The following is a 25,719-nucleotide window of genomic DNA, read 5'->3' as shown; positions in this document are numbered from 1 at the left end:
GTGTGTGCTGTGCTCAGTCACTGAGTTATGTTGACTTTTTGCAACCCTATGAACTATAGCCCACCAGGTTCCTCTTGTCCTTGGAATTTTCTAGGCAAGAATACTGGAGTGGGTTGTCATGCTCTCCTCCAGGGGGATCTTCCCAACCCAGGAATTGAACCCACATCTTTTGCATTGCTGGTGGATTCTTTGCCACTGAGCCACCAGGGAAGCCCTAAAGCAATTATACTTCAACTTAAAAAAAAACATAATCCTTGAAATGATCCAACCAGGTAGGATTGCCACTATTCCCCATTTTACAGTCAGAGAAACTGAGGTACAGAGCAACAAAGTCACTCACTTACAACTGATTCAGCCAGTCCTAGGTTGGACTGGGATTTGAACCCAGGCCGTTTTAACAGCAGCACTGGGGTCTTCACTGAGATTCAGCTTGTGTCACACATGTAAATTCTCTTGCTTTTGACCAGATGGACATTACTGAGTGCCTGTGCACCTAAAGGGAGTTACACCCCTTTGTTTTACCAGAAGATAGTTCTGTCACACTGGGCTGCATCAATGAAAGGCCATTTCTTGCTCTCAGGGAGGTTCTTGACTTGCTGGAGAAACAAGGACATCAATAGCCTTAAATTCTCAGTAATGACAGCAGCCACCTAACCCTGCACTGAGGCACTTGGAATGCATTAATTCTGCCTGGGGAGATTCTGGAAGGCTGGAAGGGCTTCGCAGTATGTGAAGTGATGCCATGTCCATGGGACAGAGGACCCCTGTTGTCCACCTTTATGCCTTGGGACTGCAGAGAGTGCTAAGCATACAAAAGCCAGGAGTGGGCAAAAGATTTGCTCCAAGTCATTGAGCTGAAAGGCTTCACTGGTGGCTCAGACAGTAAAGAATCTGCCCGAAATGCAGGGGACCCTGGTTTGATTCCTGGGTCAGGAAGACCCCCTGGAGAAGGGCATTGCTACCCACTCCAGTATTCTTGCCTGGAGAATTCCATGGACATAGGAGGCTGAAGGTCTACAGTTCATGGGGTCACAAAGAGTCGGACATGACTGAGCCACTAACACTTTCACGGAGCTGAAGCCACCACAATGAGAAGCTTGTGTACTGCAACAGAGTAGCTCCCACTCGCCACAACTAGAGAAAACGCACGTGCAGCCACGAAGACCCAGTACAGCCATAAATAAATAAATAGCAAAAAAAAATTTTTAAAAGGAATATATCATCTCACAGTTCTGGACATCAGAACTCTGAAATCAAGGTGTCAGCAGGGCCCCGCTCTCCCGGAGGTCTCTAGGGGATGCTCTCTCCACGCCTCTCCCAGCTTCTCGTGGTTGTCAGCCATCCTTGGCATTCCTTGGCTTGCAGACACATCACTCCAGGCTGTCTCCTTCACCACGTAGCATTCTCCCGTTGTGTGTCTGTCTCTTTCCTTAGAAGAAATGTATAATATAATTCAGTCATATTGGATTAAGGTCCCACCCTACTCCAGCATGACATCATTTTAACTACACACATCTGCAACAACCTTCTTTCCAAATCAGGTTACATTCAGAGGTACTGGGAGTTAGGACTTTAACATGTATTTTTTTTGGAGGGGGGGACACAATTTACCTTGTAACTCTCTCCTTCCCTTATAGACTGTTTCTTATCACCTCTTCCTGGGCTGCACAGGGGCCCAGTTAAATGCACACACTTCTCCATTTTTTTTCTTTTTTTAATGTTGCAGTGCCTGAGTCTCAATCTATATTTTGTTAACATAAAAATGTTAATAAACAGCTACCCTATCCCTGGTGGCTCCGTGGTAAAGAATCTGCCTGCCAATGCAGGAGACTGAGTTCAATCCCTAGGTTGGGAAGATCCCCTGGAGGAGGAAATGGCAACCCACTCCAGTATTCTTGCCTGGAAAACCCCATGGACAGAGGAGCCTGGCAGGCTACAGTCCATGGGGTTGCAAAGAGTTACATATGACTTAGTGACTAAGCAACAAAACCCTATCCTGAGTATTTTTGGAGATCCAGAAAAATTCAGTGTCATTATATGGGAATACATTGGGCTGCAAATATAAAAATACCTGAACAGCAGTGGCTTAAACAAAAAGTTGCCTTTTTGTCACCAGACAATCTGGAGTTTGGTGCTGCTGGAAACCAACGGCTAACACCACTTAGATTCCCATGGTCACCTAGATCCCTCTAGATCAGTTGTGTGATCTTCACCCCAGCTCGTTGCTGTTGTTAATCCCCATTTTATATATAAGGCAATGGCTGCTGCTGCTGCTAAGTCGCTTCAGTCCTGTCCGACTCTTAGCGACCCCATAGACGGCAGCCCACCAGGCTCCCCCATCCTTGGGATTCTCCAGGCAAGAACACTGGACTGGGTTGCCATTTCCTTCTCCAATGCATCAAAGTGAAAAGTGAAAATGAAGTCACTCAGTCATATCCGACTCTTAGCGACCCCATGGACAGCAGCCTACCCGCTCCTCCATCCATGGGATTCTCCAGGCAAGAGTACTGGAGTGGGTTGCCATTACCTTCTCCCATAAGGCAATGGAGGCTCATATAATAGGCTCATCCTCCCCTGAACCCCTCAGCCAACTTTGGCTTGGGTTTCATTGGCTAGAAATGTGTCACTCAGCCACACTTATGGCCAATGAGAAGCAAGGGAGGCTGGGCAGAAAGCAGAGGACAGGGAATCTGCCAACTAATCAGAGCAAATACTCTGTTAGCAAAGGAAGAAACCAAGAGTGTTGGAGGCAGTAAAAGGTATCTCTCATAATTCTCCCTGCTTCTAGATCTACAATTATATATTATATACAATATTATATAATATACAATTACATATATAATACACAATTACATTGTGTACTGAGTATTAATACTAGGTATTATGTTTGTAGACTCACTGAATTACTGCAAAAAATAGTTAATAGCGCTTATTTCATGGAATCCTCAACATCTGTGAAGTACATGCTATTATCATCCCATTTTACAGATGAGAAAACTGAGACTCGGACAGGTCCAGTAGAACCTCTTTTATTCATTTAACAAACAAGTATTGAGCATCTATTAGATACCAGGTCATTTGAGTACTGAGAATAGAGCAGTGAATAAAACAAAGACTGCCCCCTGAAGTATTAGCCCTCAGGAGGGCATACATTCTAGTTGGGGGTGGGGCTGGGAGGGAAGGAGAGAGGGTACTCAAAAATAAGAGAAACAAAATTAGTTTTGGGAATACCACCTAGTGTGGGCCACGCACTGTTCTGAAGGTTTTCCATCTGCTAAGTCACTTATTCACCCAACAGTTGTATGAGACCAGTTTATTACTATCCCCATTTTAAAAATGAGGGGATTGAAGTTCAGAGAAGTTAAGTAACATGCCCAAGGTCACACAGCCAATAACTGTGAAGCCAGGGCCCTTGGGTTGCGGAGCCTAAGCTCGGGTAAGTAATATAATGCCAGGTGGTGACAAACGAGTGATGGCAAACAGCCTGGCGATGGCTTGGGAGGGTCCTTCTGAGGAGGCGGCACACTAGCCCAGATGTGAGTAAAGGGAAGAGGGAGCCGTGGGGACATCTGGAAGGAACATCCAGTGGGAAGCCTAGAGGTAGGAGCATGCCGGGTGTGTTTGGGGTTTAGTGAGGGGCCAGTATAAGGGCTTCCCAAGTGACGCTAGTGGTAAAGGACCTGCCTGCCAATGTAGGAGATGTCAGAGACTTGAGTTTGATCCCTGGGTCAGGAAGATCCTCTGGAGGAGGACATGGCAACCCACTCCTGTATTCTTGCCTGCAGAATCCCCATGGACAGAGAAGCCTGGTGGGCTACAGTCCACGGGTTCACAAAGGATCGGACACCACTGAAGCAGGATCGGACACCACTGAAGCAGCTTGGCACACGTGAGGAGCCGGGGTGGCTCTAGCAACAGGCCTAGGATTCCTCTACCCAGTTTGCACATATGACCTTTCAGCATCATCAAAGTCTCATGCCATAGGTTTTCAAAGCTACCCTCGTTTGACAGATGGGGACACTGAGGCTCTGAATGGTTAACCAAGCTGCCGGGGGTGGGGGGAATACAGGCAGAAAGAGGTGAGGCCTGGATCTGAACCTAGGCAGCCAGATCCCACTGCCCAACCCCATGGGAAACAGTAGGGAGCAAGTGCCAGCAGGCTGGGAGGGCTGGCTGGAGGAGTGGATGTCACCAGGACCTAGAGGGGCTTGAGGAGTAGGAAGTGGGGTAGGGAAGGTGCTACGTGGAGCATAGCACTGGAATCCATCCCTGGGGGCAGTTCTTCAAGGGCAGATTTCCATCGTGGACCCAGACTCCAGTTCCCCTAGGCAGGATCTGCTTAAAGAAAAGGCAGGGATGTGAGCTTCATTAGTGCTTCGGAAACCCCAGGAGCCCCCGGGGGGAGGGGAGGGGGACAGAGGGGGAGAGGGGGATGAAAAGGGCCCGAGAAGGGAGCCATTCTAATTTTGGCACACCTGGCAGGGGGCACAGGGCCACTGAAAAGGAAGCAGCTGGGGCTGGCTGGGCAGGCCCCCGTCATTGTTCCAGCTGGATCCTCTGTCTGGGCTTCAAATGCAAAACCAGAGTAAGGGGGGGTGGGAGGGGGCGCCCGTGGCCTTTGCTCCTCCTTTAGCAGACCAAAGGACCCTGGCGGCTTAGCTCTTTTTCCTAATTTAAAGATATTTTCAGGCGTTTGGGAGCTCCCCTATGGTGAAGCAGGAAGGTTGGAAGAGGGGGAGGGGGCCTTGAAACTCACCGTGGTTGCCACGGAGGATGGGGAGTAGGCCAGGAGCCGGGTGGTGGGGGTACTGGGGGGCATTAAGGGTGGGACACTTGGGAGGGGTGAGGCGGTCCATACTGTGACTTTGGCTCTCTTCTGCCGCAGTTTCCCCTCTCTGGAACCTCCGCATGCCTCTCCAGAAGGTAGGATGGATGTAGATGTACCCAAACCTCCTTCCCGCTAAGGGGGCTCTTTGGGGTCAACCCTGGAGGCCTTGAGTTGGGGGACACTGGGGGTATTGCCCCATGCCAGTCCCTGGGCAGGGCAGGATGCCCAGAGAGAGACGGATGGAGGAGGTTGTTCCCTCTTCGTTTGCCACCCCTGGTGCCAGGACAAGAGGGTTAGGAGACAGGCCAATGGGGTGCAGCCACCTCCTTGAAGGGGGGGCTCCTAGGCTCGAGTCTTGGGGTGGGGACAGTGCATAGGAACCAGCAATGAGCCGGCGGGGGGCCTGGGCTGGAGGGCGGGGAGGAGCCCCGCGACAGCTTGGGGTGGGGTGGGGTGGCCCTTCCCTCCGGTCCAGGCGCCGCTCTGCCTCCTGCTCCCATTTTCTTTCACTGCCTCCTTCCCTCGCCCCGCCCACTCCAGCTCACCTCCCTTCCCGGCCCCCGCCCTCCCCGCTCCTCACCTCCCCAGCCTGTCTCCCACCCCCAGCTCCGGCGTGCTCTCCTGTCACTCTCGGCGCCACCTCCTCGGGCGGCCTCTCTTTTCCCTCCTTCCGGTTCCCAGCCATCCTCGCCCCCCTCAGTACCGCCCTCCCCGCCACCCGTCCCCAGCCCGCCGGCCCTGCTCCCGCCTCCCCTTCGTTCTCCCAGCCCCTTCCCTCCCTCCCTCTCTCTCTCCTCCCTTCCTCCATCTCTGCCCACTTTCCCCAGCTGGAGAGAGGGCCGCACTCCCCGCTCCTGCCACCCCCTCTCCCTGGGCCGGCGGGCTCGGCTCCGCGCCCTCCCCTCCGCCGGGGCCGCCGCCATCTTGCAGGATGCCGGAGAGGAGCGCGTGCGGTCGAAACAATACATCTTTTATGAAGCGCCTCCTGCCCCCGGCCTGGAAATCTTACATTAACGCGGCATTGATTTCCCTCGGAATGGAGGGGCCTTGGCCCCCCTCCCCGACCACCACCCGGAGGCTTGGGCTCTTAAGGGGCAGCCCCCGCGGGCTCGCTCGGCCGTGGGGGGCGCCGGGGACCCGGCAGCCAGCCTTGGGCGTTGATTCCTAGAAGAAGGGGTTTCGGGCTTCTGGTTTTCTAGTAACTCCTGAACTGAAGGAGCCCCTCGTCGGCATTGGCCGGAAAAGGCTCTGGAGATCCTGGGTTGCCCCTGGGACCCGCTTTCTGCTGCCACGCCGTCTGGGACACGCCCGCTCCCAGAACCCGCTGTGCCTCCTCCTCCCCTCCCGGCCCAGTTTCCTTCCCCTCTTCTCTTCCATCTTGCTACCTCACTCCCTTCCTTTCCGTTTGCTGCCTCCCTCCTCCTCTCTCGTCTTCTCCCCGTACCCACCTCCTCGTGCTGACTGCTCCCTCCTCCCACACCCCCTTCCCTGCGTGCTAATGACCGCGAAGCCGGCAGCTCCCCGGCTGTTTCCGGGGGAGTCTAGTTTGCAGCCAGGGGAGATGCTAGAGCTATTGGGGGTTGGAGTGGGGGGAGAAAAATTATACACATAAATCTAGGATAATGACGTTGGTGCTAATGGGGCTGGCAGCCGCAGCGCCCAACCTCCTCCTCCCCACAAGGATCGGGCGGGACTTCCAGGGTCTCTGACGACCCATGGCCCCTGTCATCTCTAAATGGTCTACACTGGCTGTACGGGGTCCAGACTAGTTTGGGTCACCTCTCATACGTCTGGTCACTGGGTCTCCGTTCAATTTGTAGCTTGCTGCTTACCAGCCCTGCAGTCCAGGGACAAGCAGGGTCCAACTTAAGGACAGGTAGATTTTCTGGGTCTGAGGCCCCCTCCCGTACCCCACCAGCACCCTGGATCCCCACCTCTGGGTCTCCTGAGGTCACTCCGCCCAGAACCTGACATCTTTCATATAATTGACAAGTCAGGCTTGAATTTTCTTCCCTGTTCCCCATTTCTGAGCTGTGTGACCTTGGGCAAGTCACTTGACCTCTCTGAGATTCTGTTCCCTCCAAATTGTGGATGATAATGTGCATGCATGCTAAGTCGCTTCAGTTGTATCTGACTTTTTGCGACCCTATGGCCAGTAGCCTGCCAGGCTCCTCTGTCCATAATAACTGGCTTCAAATAGAGCCTGAATTCACTTACTTCTTCCCATTTCTGTGTCCCACACCCTTGTCCTGTCCCTGTCAGGATTACTTGGCTTATCACAGTTGCCTCTGCCTTGAACTCCCTGCTTCAACCCTCTCTGCTGTCAGGACTGAGTATTCAGGACGCTGTAGTCCATCCCCACGGCTCTTAGATTCAATCTAAATCCTTCACTCAGCCTCTTCTGGATCGCTCTCCCATTTCTTACTCCACTTCGGCCCCACTGAGCCTTTGTGCTAGCTGTTTCCCCACCTCTGGAGGCGCTGTTCCCCCTAGATTTTACATAGCTGGTTTGACTTTCATCTTCAAGCCCCAGCTCCATCTCACCTCCATGGGATCTTCCCCACCACCCCAGTTGCTCTCCATCCACCACTTTTCCAGCACCCTCCGCCCTCTGATCCTGCCTTGGTTTTGTATTTTCATGTGTACAGTATGCCTCACCACTTGCCACTGGAACACAGTCTCTTTTTAGACCCTGACTCCTGTTCTCATTGTGTCCAACAATTTCTGGCACCTGTTCGATTTTCAGATATGTGTTGAATAAGTAAGTTAAATAAATAAGAATGTTGTGACTATTTAAGGGTATGACTGATGTAAATAGGAGATCCTGGGTTCGTATCCCAGCAGGACGTGTTGATTTTGAGCTTCCCTGGTGGCTCGGATGGTAAAGAATCTGCCTGCAGTGTAGGGGACCCAGGTTCTATTCCTGGGTAAGGAAGATCCCCTGAGGAAGGAAAGGGCAACCCACTCTAGTATTCTTGCCTGGAGAATTCCATAAACAGGGAAGCCTGGAGGGTTACAGTCCATGGGGTCCCAAAGAGTTGGACACAACTGAGCAACCAACACTTTCACTTTTCACTGATGTAAAGTCCTTGACATATCACAGATATTCAATAAAGCAGGGCACCTGCTTTCTTCATGATGATGGAACTAGGAAAGGATAATCTTGTTCTTGTGGTCACTCCCAGCCCAAAATCTGGGGAGAAAATTCGGAGTAGGACATGTTCTTCCAGAAGGAAGAAATTTGCAGGAGGAGGAAGGGACGACAGAGGATGAGATAGTTGCATGGCATCACCAACTTGATGGACTTGAGTTTGAGCACGCTCTGGGAGTTGGTGTTGGACAGGGAACCCTGGTGTGCTGCAGTCCGTGGGGTCACAAAGAGTTGGACACTGAGCGACTGAACTGAACTGAACTGATATCTGACAAAGGACTCATATTCGGAATATATAAAGAGTATCTACAAATCAAGAAAACCAAACTGATAGCAGAGTTGAAATGACAGTTATCAAAATGGCCAATAAGCTTTTGGGAAAATGCTTAGTGTCATTGGTCATCACAGAAATGTAAATAAAACCACAATGAAATACCAGACTCACCAGAATGGCTAGAATGAAAAACTGCTAATGCTAAGTGTTGTTGACAGAATGTGGAGAAGCTGGAATCTTGATGCACTCTTGGTGGGAACGTGAAACGCTATAACCACTTTGGAAAACTAGCACTATCTCCTAAGACTACACGTAACACCTGCCTTACTACCCACCAGTTCTACTCCTGGGTACTTACCCAACAGACATGTGAACTTGTGTTTCCCAAAAGACACATATAAGAATGTTCATAGCAGCTTTAGTCACAGTAACCAATTATTGCAAACAATTCAAATATCCATCAACAGTAGAGCAAGGAAACAGTAATCCTTACAACAAAATACAACAACAAAAAAGAACAGGCTAATAACACCAGAGGTTGAATATAACATGAAAGACACAAGATACAGAAGAGGACACACGGTTCCACTTACATGAAGTTCAAGCACAAGTAAAACTAACCCGTGATGATAGAGTCAGATTGGGGAATACTGAGTTTCAGGAAAGGGCGTAAGGGAACTTTCTGGAAGAATGGACCTGACCTCTCCTGAGCTGGGTGGTATAGACACACAAAAATTCATCAAGCTGAAACAACATCTGATCACTTTACCTTATGCAAATTATACCTCATTCAAAGGGAAGGAAAGGAAAAGTGCAAAACAAAAGAAAAAGTCCCCTAGAGCTATAAGTGACCTATATGCTGAGTGAATCCTGCCTGACACTTCCCTCCTCAGATGTTTCACAACAGTCTTTGGTGCAGACAAAAGTTGGAAAATTTAAGCAGCTGCCCCAGATTCAGGAGTGGGGGCCGAGGGTGGGAGTGCCTCTCCCCCGTGTCCTGGGACTTGGACTTCTAGTCTCCACTGGCCCTGAAGAGTAAGTGGTCCAGTCTCAGAGCAAAAGAAAGCTCTTAAAGTTTCTTTTCTACCCCTCAACTTCTCCAGCCCAAGCTGTGGGTCCAAGCAATGTTTCTGTACCAGAAACTGCTAGTGAATCTGGTTGCTATGGCAATGGGGCCACGAGGCCCCCAGGAACCATTGCTTCATCTCATCGCATGGCGGGGGTGCTTTTCCCCGATAAAAGTGAAATGAGAATCAGGAGAGGGGAAGCCCCCTTCCTCTGATCTTGAAAAAGATGCTTCCCCCTACCAGTTTTGCCCCAAACCCCTCCCTGATTTGGCAAGAAAGGTCTGAGTGGAACTCAATGGTTAAGAAGGGAGAGGAAGGGGACTTCCCTGTTGGTCCAATGGCTAAGATTCCAAGCTCCCAATGCAAGGGGCCTGGTTTGATTCCTGGTCAGGGAACTAGGTCCCACATGACTCAACCAAATGTCCCGTATGCTGCAAGTAAGACCCAGTGCAGCCAAATAAATAAACACTTTTTTTTTTTTTAAGGAGAGGGATGGGTACACGTGGTCCCTGGGTTATTATACTAGCCACCCACCGCCACCCGCCACCAGCTCCAAGAAAAGCCCAAGAAAATATAGTCTTTCTCCAGCTCTGACATTCTTCCATTTGTTCACCTGTTCTTTTCCATGGGAGTTATGGGGTTGTGGGTAGAAAAAGCACTGCATTTGGTAAAGGAAGGTCAAGGGTCCAGCAGCCTCACTGTGGGGCCTCAGCTCATTCTTTAACCTTCCTATTTCCACTTTCACAAAACTGAATCTCTAAATCCTACTTTATAGTGTTATTGTGAGACTTAAGTGGATTAACACGGGAAAAGCGATTAAACAACTTGTAGCACACAACTGTCACTCAATACGTCTATTACCGTTTTTATGGTCCCGGTCCTTTTATGTGTAATGATGTAGCGAACTCTCACAGTGACTTTGTGGCATAGCCATGGTTATACCCATTTCATGGATTAGGGAACTGAGGTTTGAGCACTCTTGGAAATGAGAGCATTCCCCAGACTCTTAGTAATCCTGGACCCTTGAACCACCCAAGCTGACAGCTCTAAAATGGACCCATGGCCCCCCACTGAGGGTACAGAGAAGGGCTGCCTGCCCTCTGCCTCCTTCTCACTTCCTGTATGTTAAGAGTCACAGCTGCTTCAGGACTTGTGTCTGGATGGCTTCCTGATCCTGTCCCTTGCTCATTTACATTCCAGAGGGGATATGTGAAAGTGAAGTCACTCAGTCGGGTCCGACTCTTTGCGACCCCATGGACTGCAGCCTACCAGGCTCCTCCGTCTGTGGGATTCTCCAGGCAAGAATATTGGAGTGGGTTGCCATTTGCTTCTCCAGGAGATCTTCCCGACCCAGGGATTGAACCTGGATCTCCCGCATTGTAGGCAGACGCTTTACCGTCTGAGCCACCAGAGTTGACTCTTAAACAACCAGGGGATATGAGGTAGGATAAATTAGTTCCCATGTGGCCTTCAAGACCCACTTTCAGGACTCCCCTGGTGGTCCAGTGGATAAGACTTCAGGCTCACAATGCAGAGGGCTTGGGTTCGATCCCTGGTCAGGGAACTATATCCCACATGGCTTTACTAATTCATATGACACAGCTAAAAGATCCTGCATGCCTCAACTAAAGATGCCATGTGCTGCAACTAAGACCCGGCACAACCAAATTGAAAAAAAAAGACCCACTTTCATTCCCCTCCATCCAGCCTGGGATGCTGGAGTGGATTGGAGTCTCCCTGGTCCTCTGGCTTCCAGTGGATTCAGGAGGTACCCAGTAGGTGATGGTGGATGGGAGAGGCGGGGGGATAGCTCTAAGCCTGTCCTGCAAACTGGTCACTCCCCTGACCAGAAACCACTGCTCCCAGGGGTGGTAATGGTTCCCCAACCTCACCGGGCCCCAGGTTGCATGAAGGAACTTTTCCTACAGCTTCCTTAAACTTTTTTTTTTTTTTTAGCTACACCATGAGGCCTACAGGATCTTAGTTTCCCAACCAGGAATTGAACCCGTGCCCCCTGCAGTGGAAGCTTGGAGCCCTAACCACTGGACATCCAGGAAGGGCCTTTCCTGAATCTTTATAACAGACCTTAAGTCTCATCCCTAAATTTCAGAGTCTGCTTTCCATGCGGTTGTTCAGCCGCTAAGTCATGTCCGACTCTTTTCGACCCCATGGACTGCAGGACGCCAGGCTTTCCTGTCCTTCCCGTGGGGACCCTAACCAAAAAGTCTTCTTCCTCTTGAACTTTCCTCTTACCTATATTTAGGGAGAATTTTTTTAATATTTGGCTTTTTTCTTATTACAGTCAGGAAACATACTCCGTGTATACCAGAAGACAATAAATTCTGCCCAAACTTCTGGCCTTGAGGAAATCACTGTTGATCTTCAGGTGTTTATCCTTTTAATCTTTCTCAGGGCAGGATTTGGGGTCAGACAGAGCTGGGACTTGTCCCAGCCTGACCACTGTATGCTGGGCGACTTTGGGGAAGTTTCTTCACTTTTCTGAGCTTCCATTTCCTTCTCTATAAATGGCATTATTACAGTACCCATTTCATTCAATTGCAGGGAGGTACAAATGCCCTGGAGCTGATAGATGTCAGCTCTTGTTACTTATATCAATGTTATAGGTAGTTTTTCAAATCCCCATTAGGCTTTCTGTAAATAACAGGATCTTAGTCCTGCTTTTTGTGGCGGAAACAAGTTCTGATCTTGTTCAATAGCTCTCCTCAAACCTCATAAGGTTGTTCCTAGGCTGCCATGCTTTTTGAGATTTTGTGTCTGTTTTCGTAGTTTTCACACTGGCCTCCTCAAAAATTCAAGTTAATATTTAAGTGACAAGCACCATGCTAGACACTTGAAAGATACACCTTTCAGTAACCCTTATGATAACCCATTTTACAAAAGAAGGAATCCAGACTCAGGCAAGATTTCCTCCCATCTCTTGCCTTCATCACTGTTGGTTTGTCCACCTTGATTAGTTCCCTTCGCTCATTTAACATAACCAACTATTATGGTAGTTATTATTATGTCTAAACTATGAGTAAATGTGACTTCCCTGGTAGCTCAGATGGTAAAGCGTCTGCCTACAACGCAGGAGACCCGGGTTCGATCCCTGGGCTGGGAAGATCCCCTGGAGAAGCAAATGGCAACCCACTCCAGTACTCTTGCCTGGAAAATCCCATGGACGGAGGAGCCTGGTTGGCTACTGTCCATGGGGTCGCAAAGAGTCGGACACGACTGAGTGACTTCACTATCACTGCTGCTGCTGCTGCTAAGTCGCTTCAGTCGTGTCCGACTCTGTGTGACCCCAGAGACAGCAGCCCACCAGGCTCTGCCGTCCCTGGGATTCTCCAGGCAAGAACACTGGAGTGGGTTGCCATTCTATGAGTACATAGGCTATATGTCAGGGCCACAACCATGAGTCCGATTCATCTCCACTAAAAGATACTGACCACTCACCCCATGCTGGTCTTTATGCTTCTCAAGGTAAGATTAATGGGATCCCCATCTTCCTGGAGCTTATAGACCTTCTGGGCTATGTGCTTTGGCTGGTAGTACGTGCTTCATTGCCTAGCTACTTTTTCCTTTCATCTGGATGCTCAGTTGACTTCTAAGTGGTTAAAGGTGCCATAAAAATGACTGGGGACGATATGGTGGTGTTATTGGTGTTACCTTGTCTAGCAGTCTGAGCAGGTCAGGGGATGCAGAGAAAGTAAAAGAAACTGTAGTTCACAAGGGTGGGGGCCCAAGCTTTGGTTCCCAAGGGCCTGGATTTGAATCCCAGATTCATCACTTTTTTTTAAAATTAATTATTTTTATTTTTGGTTGCACAGGTGTTTGTTGCTTTGTGGGCTTTCTCTAGTTGCCTCGAGTGGGGGCCGCTCTCTGTTGTGGTGCCCTGGCTTCTCGTTGCGGCAGTTTCCTTTGTTGTGGAGCACAGGCTCTAGGCGCATGGACTTCAGTAGCTGCAGCGTTCAGGCGCAGTAGTTCCGGTTCAAGGGCTCTAGAGCGCAGGCTCAGAAGTTGTGGTGCGCCGGCTTAGTTGCCCTGCGGGGTATGGGGTCTTCCCGGGCCAAGGATAGAACCCGTGTCCCCTGCATTGACAGATGGATTCTTAATCACCGGACCACCAGGGAGTTCAGTTCAGTCGCTCAGCCCTGTCCAACTCTTTGCGACCCCACGGACTGCAGCACGCCAGGCTTCCCTGTCCATCACCAACTCCTGGAGCTTACTCAAACTCATGTCCACCGAGTCGGTGATGCCATCCAACCATCTCATCCTCTGACCACGGAAGTCTTCATCATTTACTGGTGATGTGACCTTGGACAAGCTCCTCCACTTTTCTGTGCCCCGTCTGAAAAGTAGATATTGTGTTAGTGACTGCTCCCAGATTGTGGTCAGAACTGTGTGACAGGTAGCGGCACACAGCAAGCACCCAATAAACGATAGTGACTATTCGCATGATTCCCTCCAGACTACCCCAGGAGCATACCTGGATGAGACCCAGATTCCGAACCGAGGGCTGGTGTGGAGGAGTAAGGAGGGAGCCGGGACTCCAGCCCTCGATTTGGGGGCTGCTTGAGTACTTGGGTGGGGGTGGGGTGGTACTCCCGCCCAACCCCTGCAAGCCTGTTAATTACCTCTCAGGGTCACGGGTCTTAACGAGCCCCTCCAGGGGATCTTGGCCCAGCTCTCTGTATATTGATCTCATCTAATCTCTCAGCAGGTGGGCGGGTCTCTAAATCCTCCTTAACTCTCCTTTCCTGCCCTTTCTGGGCAGGGAGGCCCCAGGCAGGGTTTAGCTTGCAGGAATCAAACCTGGGAAGCCTGGGAAGCTTTGAGGTAGGGGGAGCTTCTCGGCCCCCTGTAACAGAGGAGGGGCAGTGTGGTGTCTCTCTCTCTCTCTCTCACACACACACACACACACACACACACACACACACACGTGTGTGTGTGTGTGTGTGTGTGTGTATGTATGTGTGTATATGTGTGTATATATATATATATATATATATATATATATATATATATATATATGAATCCCCCTGGGAAGGGCAGGCAGGCACTTCTTTCCCTGTGCCTGCTAGCATGCCAGGACACTGCCTGTTCCTCTCCCCATCTGGGAATCCACCGATGTGGCTACAAAGCCCAGGTAAAGGGCCCCTCCTGGTCAGGCTGGCCGAGGCCTCCCACCGTTCCCACAGGGGCTGGATGAGGATTTCAGAACTGGCAAGCTGCACTTCTCTGGTGCCTCCTTGAAGCGGAAGCTGCTGGAGGAAGCCTCCTGGCCCAGGAGCTGCCTGGCTAGGCCCTGTTGGTGTAATTAGGCTGCATCTGTGGAGGGCGCCTGGACTTTCACTAGAGTTGCCAGTGCTTTTCGAGCCCTTGGGTGATGGTGACCTTTTGGGGGGGCTACCTGGATGCCTAGGAGGCCTCAGTTCCCACTTTGGAAGGGAGCTCTGGTTGGATGATGGTAAAACCAGTACCTCTGCATGATTGCTGCTCTCAGGGGCTGGGTTGAGGGGGAAGGTTGTGGAAGGCTGGTGGGACACTTTGGGGGCTAGTGGGGGACGCAGGGGCAGCCTCAGAGAGGCAGGCTGGTGACATTTTTAGAATATTAATTAATTAATTTTATTTTCTGGCTGCGCTGAGTCTTCGTTACACAGACTTTCTCTAGTTATGGTGAGTGGGGCTGCTCTCTAGCTGTAGCTCTCGGCTTTCTCATGGCTGTGGCTTCTCGTTACAGAGCTTGGGCTCTAGGGCACCTGGGCTCCAGTAATTGGAGCTCGAGGGCTTACTTGCTCCTCGGCACATGGGATTTTCCCTGAGCAGGGATCATATTCGTGTCCCCTACATTGGCAGGTGGATTCTTAACCACTGGACCACTAGGGAAGTCCCTGGAGACATTTTTTTTTTTTTCCTGGAGACATTTTTTCAAGCTCCGTAGACAGAGCAGCCTGGATTTGAATTCTGCCTCCATCCCTTTCTGCTGGCAGACACTGAGTGGGTGACTTTGCCTCTGACAGCCTGTTTCCTTACCTGTGATCTGTCACTTCCTCTATTTGGGTTGAGAACTGAGTGAGTGAAAGGACTCGGTTCCAAGTGAATCAAGAGAAAAGGATGTCAGTCGGCAGATACATGAAGGACAATGCGGGGTATGGCAGACTCCTAACTCTCCCAAAGGTTCAGGGCTGCCGACAGGAGCACTTGCCCTTGCCCAGGGAGCATGGATGGTGTGGGGTGGGGTGCGTCTCTGTAGGGTTGGGGGGTGCCTGTTGGCCCAGGGCAGGCTCCAGCTCACCTTTCCCAGCCCAGAATACATGATGGAACTCTATGGTCTTGTCCAGGTTCAGGATCAGGCACAAGTATGCCCTGGCCTGGACCTCAGTGATTGGACATCCCTGGGATACACCTGGTGCATACCTGGAGCGTACCTTCCAGGCTTCCGGCCACTAGTCCATCTTGATCCTGCTCAACCAGTGTCAGAAGGACAACAGGCATCTGAATGGAATCACTTTTCCTGCTGAAACACAAAATTGGGAACACGCACGGGGTGCTCACTACAGGCCAGGCCTGATCCTCAGCACTTCACACTCATTATGGACTCACAACCGCCAGTGCTGCTGGCCAAGAATGGTGCTTCCTGCCCATCCTGTGGGTGAGGTCATGTGACTAGTTCTAACCAAAGAGCTGTGAGTGAAACTGACACATATTATTCCCATGCTAGAGCTTAGGGACCCCATGGACTGCAGCCTACCAGGCTCCTCCATCCATGGGATTTTCCAGGCAAGAGTACTGGAGTGGGGTGCCATTGCCTTCTCCAAATTGCCTGTGCAGGAACTTCCAAAGCTCTTATTTCCTTCTGGTGTGACAGCCAGAAATGTTCCAGAATGTGAATGCTCCACTAATGACTATGATGTGCAAAGCCTCCCCTCAATGACCCAAAATAGACATAAAACATGAGTGAGAAATAAACTTTGTGATTTTCAGCCACTGAGACATTGGGTTTTTTTGTTTCTGCAGCTGGGCCTAGTCTTGCCTAATGGTTTGAAATTATACCCCCATTTTACAGGTAAGAAAACTGAGGCAAAGTTTAAGTCACTTGCCCTCAGTCACACAGCTGGTAAGAGACACTGTCAGAGACAGTGTCTTGGCAACCTGACTCCAGGGACTCTGCTCTGATTTCTAAACTGTCTCTCTGGGTGAGATGCAGTCATCCTGGGGACCAGGAATGTATGGAAAGTTCATAAACCACAGTGGATTCTGGGTGGGGTTGTTTCCTCCTATCCTGTTTCCTCTGATTGTTTGGGGATTTTCATTTCTTTCTCTCATGAGCACTAGCTCTCCTGGAAGGTTTGGCTCTATCACATCCTCTGGGGGAGACACAGGAAGCTGGGTAAAAGGACAGGGAGCTTTCTCCTCCCCAGTCCTCACTCAGAAAGTTTAATTCATTTGGCATAAACTTGACCATCTGGGGGCCCAATCCTTCCAGTCCTAGCAGACCTCCACTGCCTTCCCCACCTCCTACACCTTCATGTGGGATCCCCAACCCTTCCTCTATTGCTGCCTGTACGAGCTGGTGATCAAGTATTACAGGGGAGAAAATTCCCAAGGCCAGAGAGCAGAGCTCTGAGCTGAGGTTTTAGAAATGTCCTTTCACCTCTTCACCCAGCCTGCTTCCCTTCCTCTTCCAGGGCCTGCGAGGTCCTCCTGAAGCCCCCAGAGAACCAGAACCATGCCCCCACCTGCCCTCAGAGATTCCCAGGGATACCTAGCCGGGCAGGGCTCAGGACACCTCCATGCAAACCTCAGTAACTCCTGCCCTGACCAGTTAACTCAGTACTTACTCTACATTAAATACCAATTGGGCCAATTTACTGCTGTAATTAAAACCTCAGCAGATGTGTTCCCTGCTCATCAGTGATGAGTTTATTAACGTCCAGCTCTGAAGGAATGTGGGGCAGGGAGAAAAACAGAATGGGGCTTGCTCTGGGACTGGGAGAGTGGATGCTGGGAGAGGTTGAGTTTGAAACTGTTCAGTCTCCTTGTTTGGCTCCAGGCAGGGGGCAGGCAGCCACGTTTATGAAAGTGTCTGCATCTCTGGGTTTTCTGTTTCTACCGTGGAAACTCGGAAATATCTGCCCTGCCCCTCTTATCTGCTGCAAACCTGGGCCTGCTGTATATAACGGATCCTTTTTTGAAAATCACATTTTCTTGACTACTGACAAACAGTGTGTCTGGAACCTATAAACACAGCCCCTTATAGCTCAGCAATCTGGGCTTGTTTGTTATGTAGCATAACCTAGGCTGTCCTGACTACTACATATTATAGCTCCACTTACAGACAGTGAAACTAAGGTCCAGTTTGCTTACTAATATAGGAGAGACCAAGATAGTTCTTGCCAAGGGAGCCTGGAGACAGACCTCTGAGTTGGATAAGAGAAGCAGGCCAGGCTAGTCCTCAGCTCTGCTCAAGGTGAGTAGTTCATGACTGCTGGTGGGTTGGAAGCTCACTGCTTAGTACACTCATGGCAGCTCAAGCAATCGGCTCCTTCTGATCATCAGAGAACACCTGCACAGTGGAGCATGATTCAGCCCCAAGAAGTCACTCTACTTTTTTTTTTTGTAATTAGGAGATTTTATTTTTTAGAGCAGTTTTACATTTATAGGACAACTGGATGAATAGTGCAGACAGTTTGCATATCTCTCCTGCCAATTTCTCCTATTATTAACATCTTGCATTGCTGTGGTACATTTGTTGCAATTGATGAACCAATATTGATTACTAACTAAAGTCCACAGTTCACATTAGGCTTCACTCTTGCAAGATGTCACAGATCCACCATGAAAGTTTCATACAGAATAGTTTCACTGCCCTGAAAACCCTCCTGTGCTCCACCTATTCATTCCTCCCAGCTCCACCAGAACTCCCAGCAACAAGTTTCTCTGGACTGCCTCTATAGTTTTGCTTTTTCCAGAATATCATATAGTTGGAATCAGAGTCTGCAGCCTCTTTAGACTGGCTCCTTTCACTCAGTAATACGTTTAAGTTTCCTCCATGTCCTCTAGTAGGTCATTTCTTTTGACCAATGAATATGGCTCCATTCTTTACTTTTAAACATCTCCTTCATCACCAGGGCTCTACTTTGTTGCCCAATGTTTGTTGCTTTTGTAGGGAAGACCCCAATGTAAGAGACACCTGGGGAGGAAAAACCTCACGGAATAAGGAGGCTGTCTTGGACATTTGGAGTGGGGTCCGATCCCCACCATGGCTCAGGATCACTTCCAACTTCTTGCTCTGAATCCTCATCACCATCTCCATGTTTCACCTTTTTAGGGTATGCTGGGGTGTCTGCTAGCAACTCTGCACCTCTGGGAACTACACATCTAAAACTCCACTGTCAGCAGGGTTAGAGAATGCAGTCTACAATTAAGAGGCATTCACGAAAGATTGGTGAGACAGGAGAGAAACAGGAGCCATCCCTGCTCTGGTTGGAGATGCTCTGAGCAGTAACTCAGGGCTTGCAAATGACAGTTGTGAGGTTTCTTCTGGGCATCATCCTGCAAACACCCGCTTTGATGTTGAGGCTGGGAGTTGAAAAAGCTGGCTTGAAACTCGACATTCAAAAAACTAAGATCATGGCAGCCGGTCCCATCACTTCATGGCAAATAGAAGGGGAAAAAGTGGAAACAGTGACAGAATTTATTTTCTTGGGCTCCAAAAACACTGCAGACAGTGGCTGCAGCCATGAAATTAAAAGACGCTTGCTCTTTGGAAGAAAAGCTATGACAAACCTAGACAGCATATGAAAAAGCAGAGAGATCACTTTGTCGACAAAGATTTGTATAGTCAAAACTATGGTTTTTCCAGAAGTCATGCACAGATGTGAGAGTTGGACCATAAAGAAGGCTGAGTGCTGAAGAATGGACGCTTTTGAATTGTGGTGCTGGAGAAGACTCTTGAGAGTCGCTTGGACTGCTAGATCAAACCTGTCAACCCTCAAGGAAACCAACCCTGAATATTCATTGGAATGGCTGTCACTGAGGCTGAAGTTCCAATATTTTGGCCACCTGATGTGAAGAGACAAATCATTGGAAAAGACCCTGACGCTGGGAAAGATTGAAGACAGGAGGAGAAGGGGGCAACAGAGGATGAGATGTTTAGAGATGAGATGTTTAGCATCACCAACTCAATGGACATGAATTTGAGCAAACTCTGGGAGATAGCGGAGGACAGAGGAGCCTGGCGTGCTGCGGTCCATGTAGTTGCAAAGAGTCGGACATGGCTTAGCAACTGAACAACAACGATTCTCCCTGGTTCCTATAGGCTCTGCCTTCTTGGATGCTGGCAGGTCTTCTTCTAACCCTTCTAGTTGTTTTGCAGGCTGATTTCCAGCATTAAATCCCTTCCTGTTGTAATACCTAGAGGGGATTCTGTCTTCCTAGCCTGAGCCTATCCAATGCAGTGGGATCCTGGGGAGGATGGACTATTGGGCCACTGTAGGGAAGATCTCCAGCCTGGCCATTCACGTGCTCTCATCACTCAGTTCCTGGCCCTTTTTTGGGTCACCTTTCCTCTGCCTGTAGCAGCCATCAGAACAACGCACAGAAAAGTCTCAGAGCCCACCTCATCCCTACCTTTATAACCTCCTTTACAGGGTCCTTATCCACCCAGTCACTAAATGTTGGGTTTGGGGTTCTCCCTGTCTCTACAGACCACCCTTCCATGCTGTGTGTTTAAGTCATGACTGCTGTTCTCCAAATATTTCCAGTTCTCCCCATTACAGGCAGAATCACATTTCCTGGCCCCCTTGTAATTAACTGGGTCCACATGATGAGTTCTGGCCAATAAATTTTGAGCAGAACCAACGTGTGTCACTTCTGGGTTGGATCATGTCCTTACCTGCCTCCCTTTCTCTTCTTTTATAAGAATATTTGTCATTGGATTCAGAGACTGCCTAGATAATCCAAGATAATGACCTCATCTCGAATCCTTAACTTAATACATCTGCAGAGTTCCCTTTTCTTTTCTTATTTTTGGCTGTGCCATGAGGCATGTTGGATCTTAGTTCCTCGCAGGGATAGATCCCATGCCCACTGCAGTGGAAGCACCGAGTCCTAACTACAGGACCACCAGGGAATTCTCTGCAAAGATCCTTTTTCAAAATATGATCACTTCATAGAGTCCAGGCATTAGCATATGGGTGTGTCTTTTGGGGGTCACCATTCAACATACTATTATTATCTCCATTTTATAGGTGAGGAAACGGAGATGGACAGAGCCCAGGCATCTGGCTGAACATCATACAGCCTGCAAGAAGGGAGGGAAGTACGCAAACTCAGGCAGTCAGTTCCAAAACCTGGGCTCACAGCCACCATTCTTGTCAAAGAGAAAGCAGAACTAAACTCCTGCTTTAACGGATTTTCAGTTCTGGTGGAGAAGGTGAAAACAAATAAGCAGATAAGTGGATATATAACACAGCTTCAGGGAGAGCTGTGAAGAGAAATCAAGCAGAGTAAAGAGCATGAGAAAGAGGCTCTCTTTTGAGCTTCTGTGGTCAGGAAAGCCTTCCTGGAGGAGGTGGCAAGAGAGAAAACCTGAATGAAGCATCAGAGGATGCCACACAGATATGTGGGTGGAAGGTGATCCAGAGAGACAAAAAAGCAATGAATGAATCCAGAATGGGCCTGTCTCCATCTTCTCTGTGCCCTCAGCACCAACAGCAGGGTCTGGCACTCAGAGAGCAGTGGGCAAAATGTTTGTTGTTTGAATAAATCAAAGTATAAAGGCCTTTCCACAGACCCAAATATCATTTCTTCAACTACTATTAATAGAAAACACATGCATGCATGCTCAGTCATGTCTATTTTATAGAATAGAGATGTGTGGGGAGGTGAGGAAGCAAAGTAAAAAGCCCATTGTGTGTGTGCTCAGTCGTCTCTGACTCTTCTGTGACCCCCTGGACTGTAGCCCGCCAGTCTCCTCTGTCCACGGGATTTCCCAGGCAGGCATACTGGAGTGGGTTGCCATTGCCTCCTCTAGGGGATCTTCCTGACCCAGGGATTGAAGCCCCACCTCCTGCATCTCCTGCATTGGCAGGCAGATTCTTTACCACTGAGCTACCAGAGAAGCCCCTGATCTAGAGACAGAAACTCTGGAGCAGCACTGTGCAATAGAACTTTCTGTGATGATAGAAATGGTCCCTTTTGGGCTATCTAAGAGTACCCCCGATGCATGGCCACACGCAGCCTTTGAGTTCCGTTCTTACCAAGTTTATTTATTTCTTTGACCACGCTGGGTCTTCATTGCTACATGAGACTTTCTGCAGTTGCAGCGAGTGGAGGCTTCTCTTGTTGCACAGGCTCTAGAGCGCCGGCTCAGTAATTGTGCCGCACTGGCTTGTTTGCCCCGAGGCATGCGGAATCTTCCCAGACTAGGGATTGAACCTGTGTCCCCTGACTTGGCAGGCAGATTCTTTACCACTGAGCCACGAGGGAAGTCCAGCCATTGAGCACTTGAATCATGGTTAGCATGATTGAGGGATTGAATGTTTAATTTTGTTTACTTCAGATGAATTTAAGTATAAGTAGCCACAGGTGGCTAGTGGCTACCATCTTGGACAGTACAGCACTTGACCAGAGGTTTGCAAGTTAAGGCCCCAGGCCAAATCCAGTGGGCCACTTGGTTTTGTTTTATTTATTTTTTTGGCCACGTCCAGTGGCACGTAGGATTTTAGCTCCCTGACAAGGGATTGAACCTGTGTTCCTCACAGTGGAAGCATGGTGCCCTAACCACTGGACTGCCAGGGAAGCTCCCCACTTGACTTTGTAAATAAAGCTTTATTGATACACAGAGATGCCCATTCCTTTACTTGTTGTCTATGGCACCATAAAAGGGCAGAGTTGAGTCTTTGCTATAGAGATTATGTAGCCTCCAAAGCTGAAAATGTTTACTCTGATCCTTTACAGAAAAAACTTCCCCACCCCTGTTCTAGATTCTCATTTAGTCATTGAGTGAGTCAGCTCTATGATTGAGCAAAGGCTTCCTTCTCTGAGCCTCAGTATTCTCATCAGTAAAGTGGGTGAGTGGTTCCTCCCTATTACACCAACTTGAGCAGTTAAAACTGGATGCTGGACTTCCCTGGTGGTCCAGTGCTTAATACTTTGTACTTCCAATGCAGGGGGACAGGTTTGATCCCTGGTCGAGGAACTAAGACCCCACATGCCAGGCAGCCAAAATAATAATAATACTAATAAAGTTTTAAAAAAATTGGATGCTGTGACCAAAGGGGCTTTGAGAGAGATCTGTGTGTGTGCCCACTTGTGTCTGACTCCTGTGACCCCACAGACTGTAGCCCGCCAGGCTCCTCTCTATCCATGGAATTTTCCAGGCAAGAATACTGAATCTTTTTACTGAAAAAAAATACTGACTTTTTTTTTTTACTGAAAATACTTAAGAATTTTCCGGGTAAGGCCATTTCCTTCTCCAGGGGATCTTCCTGACCCAGGGATTCAACCTCCTGTGTCTCCTGCATTGCAGGCGGATTCTCTACCTGCTGAGCCATTGAGAGAGATGCAGCCCGATTAGGTGCCCCAGGCTGGGGTTGCGGCATCCAGACCTTCTCGCTCTCTCTCTCTAGCCTCTAATTTTTTTTTTTTCTCCTCCACTGCTCCACACGACATGTGGGATCTTAGTTCTCTGACTAGGGATCAAGCCCACACCCCCTACAGTGGGAGTGTGGAACATTAACCACTGGGCTGCCAGGGAAATCCCTAGCCTCTCTCTCTCCTTCTGTTCTTTCTTCTCTCACTCGCCTCTCCCCTCCTCTCTGCCACTTTCTCGCCTCAGACACGGGGATGTGAGAAAGTTCCGGCAGAAATTGCAATCTCCTCTCCTCTCATGTGGCTCCTAGATAAGACAGTAAAAATCCGATTTTCAGCAATTTGCTTCATTTGTGAGCTCTCCCGCGTCTCCCTTTCTCCCCCTGACACCAGCTTAGCAAAATTGCCTGGGCGGAGTGGATATTTTTAACCACTTAGTAGTCAAGGGAGGTTCATAAAAAGTTTTGTGAGAAACTGGCCCTCATCTGTGCAGCTGGCTGCTGGCCGTGAGCTTACAGCTTTGGTGGAGGGGAATTCAAGGAAGGAATAAGGGCAGGATGAAAGGAAATAATCAGGCAAGAAGGAGTACCGGGAGGGAACAGCATTATTAGAAGAAGAGAGAGGAGAGTGAATGAGCTGTGGGGAGGGGGCCTGCCAGAGGGGAGCTGTGGCTGGAGAGGAAGCCAGTCTGGGGACCAGTCTTTTTGTCTCAAAACAAGAGATACCAAAGCATCTTCCCCAGAAGTTTGAGAAGGAACATCTCTTTCCCTAAACCAGAGGTGATGATGGTGGGGGAAAACCAATGACCATTTACTGAGCACCTACTGTGTGCCTGGCACACAGTGCTGTGCGTGTATTCCCTCGTTGAATCCTTGTAATACTCAATAAAGGAAGCAGTCCATTTTGTGAGTGAGTGTTAGTTAAGGCAAATGTTAGGCTGCTATAACAACAAGGCCCCCAAACGCAGGTACCCTTCACTGCCCAGAAGTCTGCTATTTGGAAAATGCAATCTCCATCACTGTCTGACCTGGCCATCCAGACTCTTGCCATCTGAACTCAGAAGCTGAATGGACATGGAGAGCAAGGGCAATGTTGTTGTTCTTTAGTCAATAAGTCCTATCTGACTCTTTGCAACCCCATGGACTGTAAAGTCTGGCAGTCTCCTCTGTCCATGGGATTTCCCAGGCAAGAATGCTAGAGTGGGTTGTCATTTCCTTCTCCAGGGGATCTTCTCAATCCAGAGATCAAACCAATGTCTCCTGCATTGGCAGGTGAATTCTTTACTGCTGAGCAGCCAGGGAAGCCTGAGGACAACATTATCATGGCTTCAAGGACATACAAGTTTGTTTCTGACTCACATAATAGTCATAACTGGTGCATGGTTTGTGTTGGAAAGACAACCACTCTCCCTAGAGCTACAGGCTGTCTTCAAGGATAGGACAGATGGAAGGTGTCTTAGTCTGTTTGGGCAGCTATAACAGAATCCTACAGACCAGGTGGCTTATAAACAACAGACATTTATTTATCCCAGTTGAAAGTCCAAGATCAAGGTCCCGGCAGATTTGGTGTCTGGTGAGGGCCTGCTTCATAGATGGCTGTTTTCTTCCCATGTCCTCACTTGGTGGAAGAGGCCAGGAGCTCTCCAGGGTTTTCTTCATAAGGGCACTAATCCCATTCACAAGGGCTCCACCCTCATGAGTTAATCACCTCCCAAAAGCCCCCACCTCCTAATACCATCACATTGGTGATTTGGTTTCAATCTCTCAATTGGAGGGGCTCATACATTCTGTCTATAGCAGTAGGCTTCCTAAATGTTTTGTCCCTGCATAACAGAGGCCATGCATTTCCTCGCCTGTCATATCTCAGTCATCACCAGTTGCCCACTTGCCAAGGAAATTCCACATAGTTTAGATTCTACTACCAAATTCTGTATTAGTTACAATATCATTTTGGGTACTTCCTTGATGGCCCAGTGGCTAAGACCATCCCCTACTCCCAATGCAGTGGGCCTGGGTTTGACCCCTGGTCAGGAAACTAGATTCCACATGCCACAGTTAAGAGATCCCGCATGCTGCAACAAAGACTGATGATTCCACGTGCCAAAGCTAAGACTGAGTGCAGTCAAATAAATATATTTTTAAAAACAAACAAAAACATATCTTGGCTACTAGAACAGAAACCCAAGGTTACAGTGGCTTAAATAAGAAATAGGTCTGTTAAGCATTCACTTATTAAGCTAGGTATAAATGGTCCAGGGCTGGAATAGTTGGTAACATTGTGGTAGCCACACAGGCTCTTTCTGCTTTCTGTTCTACTACCTCTAAAGTGGGACAAGATGATCCCTCATCACATCCAGCCAACGGGACAGGGAAAGGTCAGGAGGAGGCTCCACCCCTCCCCTTCAAGGGCATTGCCCAGAGGCTGCACTCATTGCCAGTTGCTCACGTGCTATTGGTCAGAATGAAGTCACATTGCTGTAGCTTCAAGGAGGCTGGGAAATGTAGTCTTTTTCTTGGATGGCTGTGCAGCTAGCTTAAAAAATGGGATTGTTCTATTAATGCAAAGACAGGGTCTTCCCTGATGGTCCAGTAGCTAAGAACCCACCTGCCAATGCAGAGGACACAGGCTCACTCCCCGGCCTGGGAATATTCCACACGCCCGAGCACCACAACTACTGAAGCCCAAGTGCCTAGAGCCCATGCTCTGCAACAAGAGAAGCCAGCTCAGAGAGGCATCCGTGCACTGCAACGCAGAGTAGTCCCCGCTCAGGGCAACCAGAGAAAGCCTGAGTGCAGCAACA

The 25,719-nt window shown here is 49.2% G+C and overlaps 1 long non-coding RNA gene and 1 other non-coding gene across 2 annotated transcripts; one reads left to right on the top strand and one right to left on the bottom strand.

Annotated features, from left to right (window-relative positions):
• Window positions 1-1,185: 1,185 nt before the first annotated feature.
• Window positions 1,186-4,750, bottom strand: LOC139184062 (uncharacterized). Its single transcript, XR_011567490.1, has 2 exons — window positions 4,476-4,750; window positions 1,186-4,335 (listed from the first exon to the last, which is right to left on the bottom strand). It is a non-coding gene; the product is annotated as an uncharacterized lncRNA (long non-coding RNA).
• A 7,619-nt stretch (window positions 4,751-12,369) lies between these two features.
• On the top strand, window positions 12,370-12,441 carry TRNAC-ACA (transfer RNA cysteine (anticodon ACA)). The gene has a single exon. It is a non-coding gene; the product is annotated as a tRNA-Cys (tRNA).
• The last annotated feature ends 13,278 nt before the right edge of the window (window positions 12,442-25,719 follow it).

This window comes from Bos indicus, chromosome 7 (genome assembly GCF_029378745.1).
Source record: "Bos indicus isolate NIAB-ARS_2022 breed Sahiwal x Tharparkar chromosome 7, NIAB-ARS_B.indTharparkar_mat_pri_1.0, whole genome shotgun sequence".
NCBI lineage: Eukaryota > Metazoa > Chordata > Mammalia > Artiodactyla > Bovidae > Bos > Bos indicus.
This window is presented reverse-complemented; position numbering and strand designations above follow the sequence as displayed.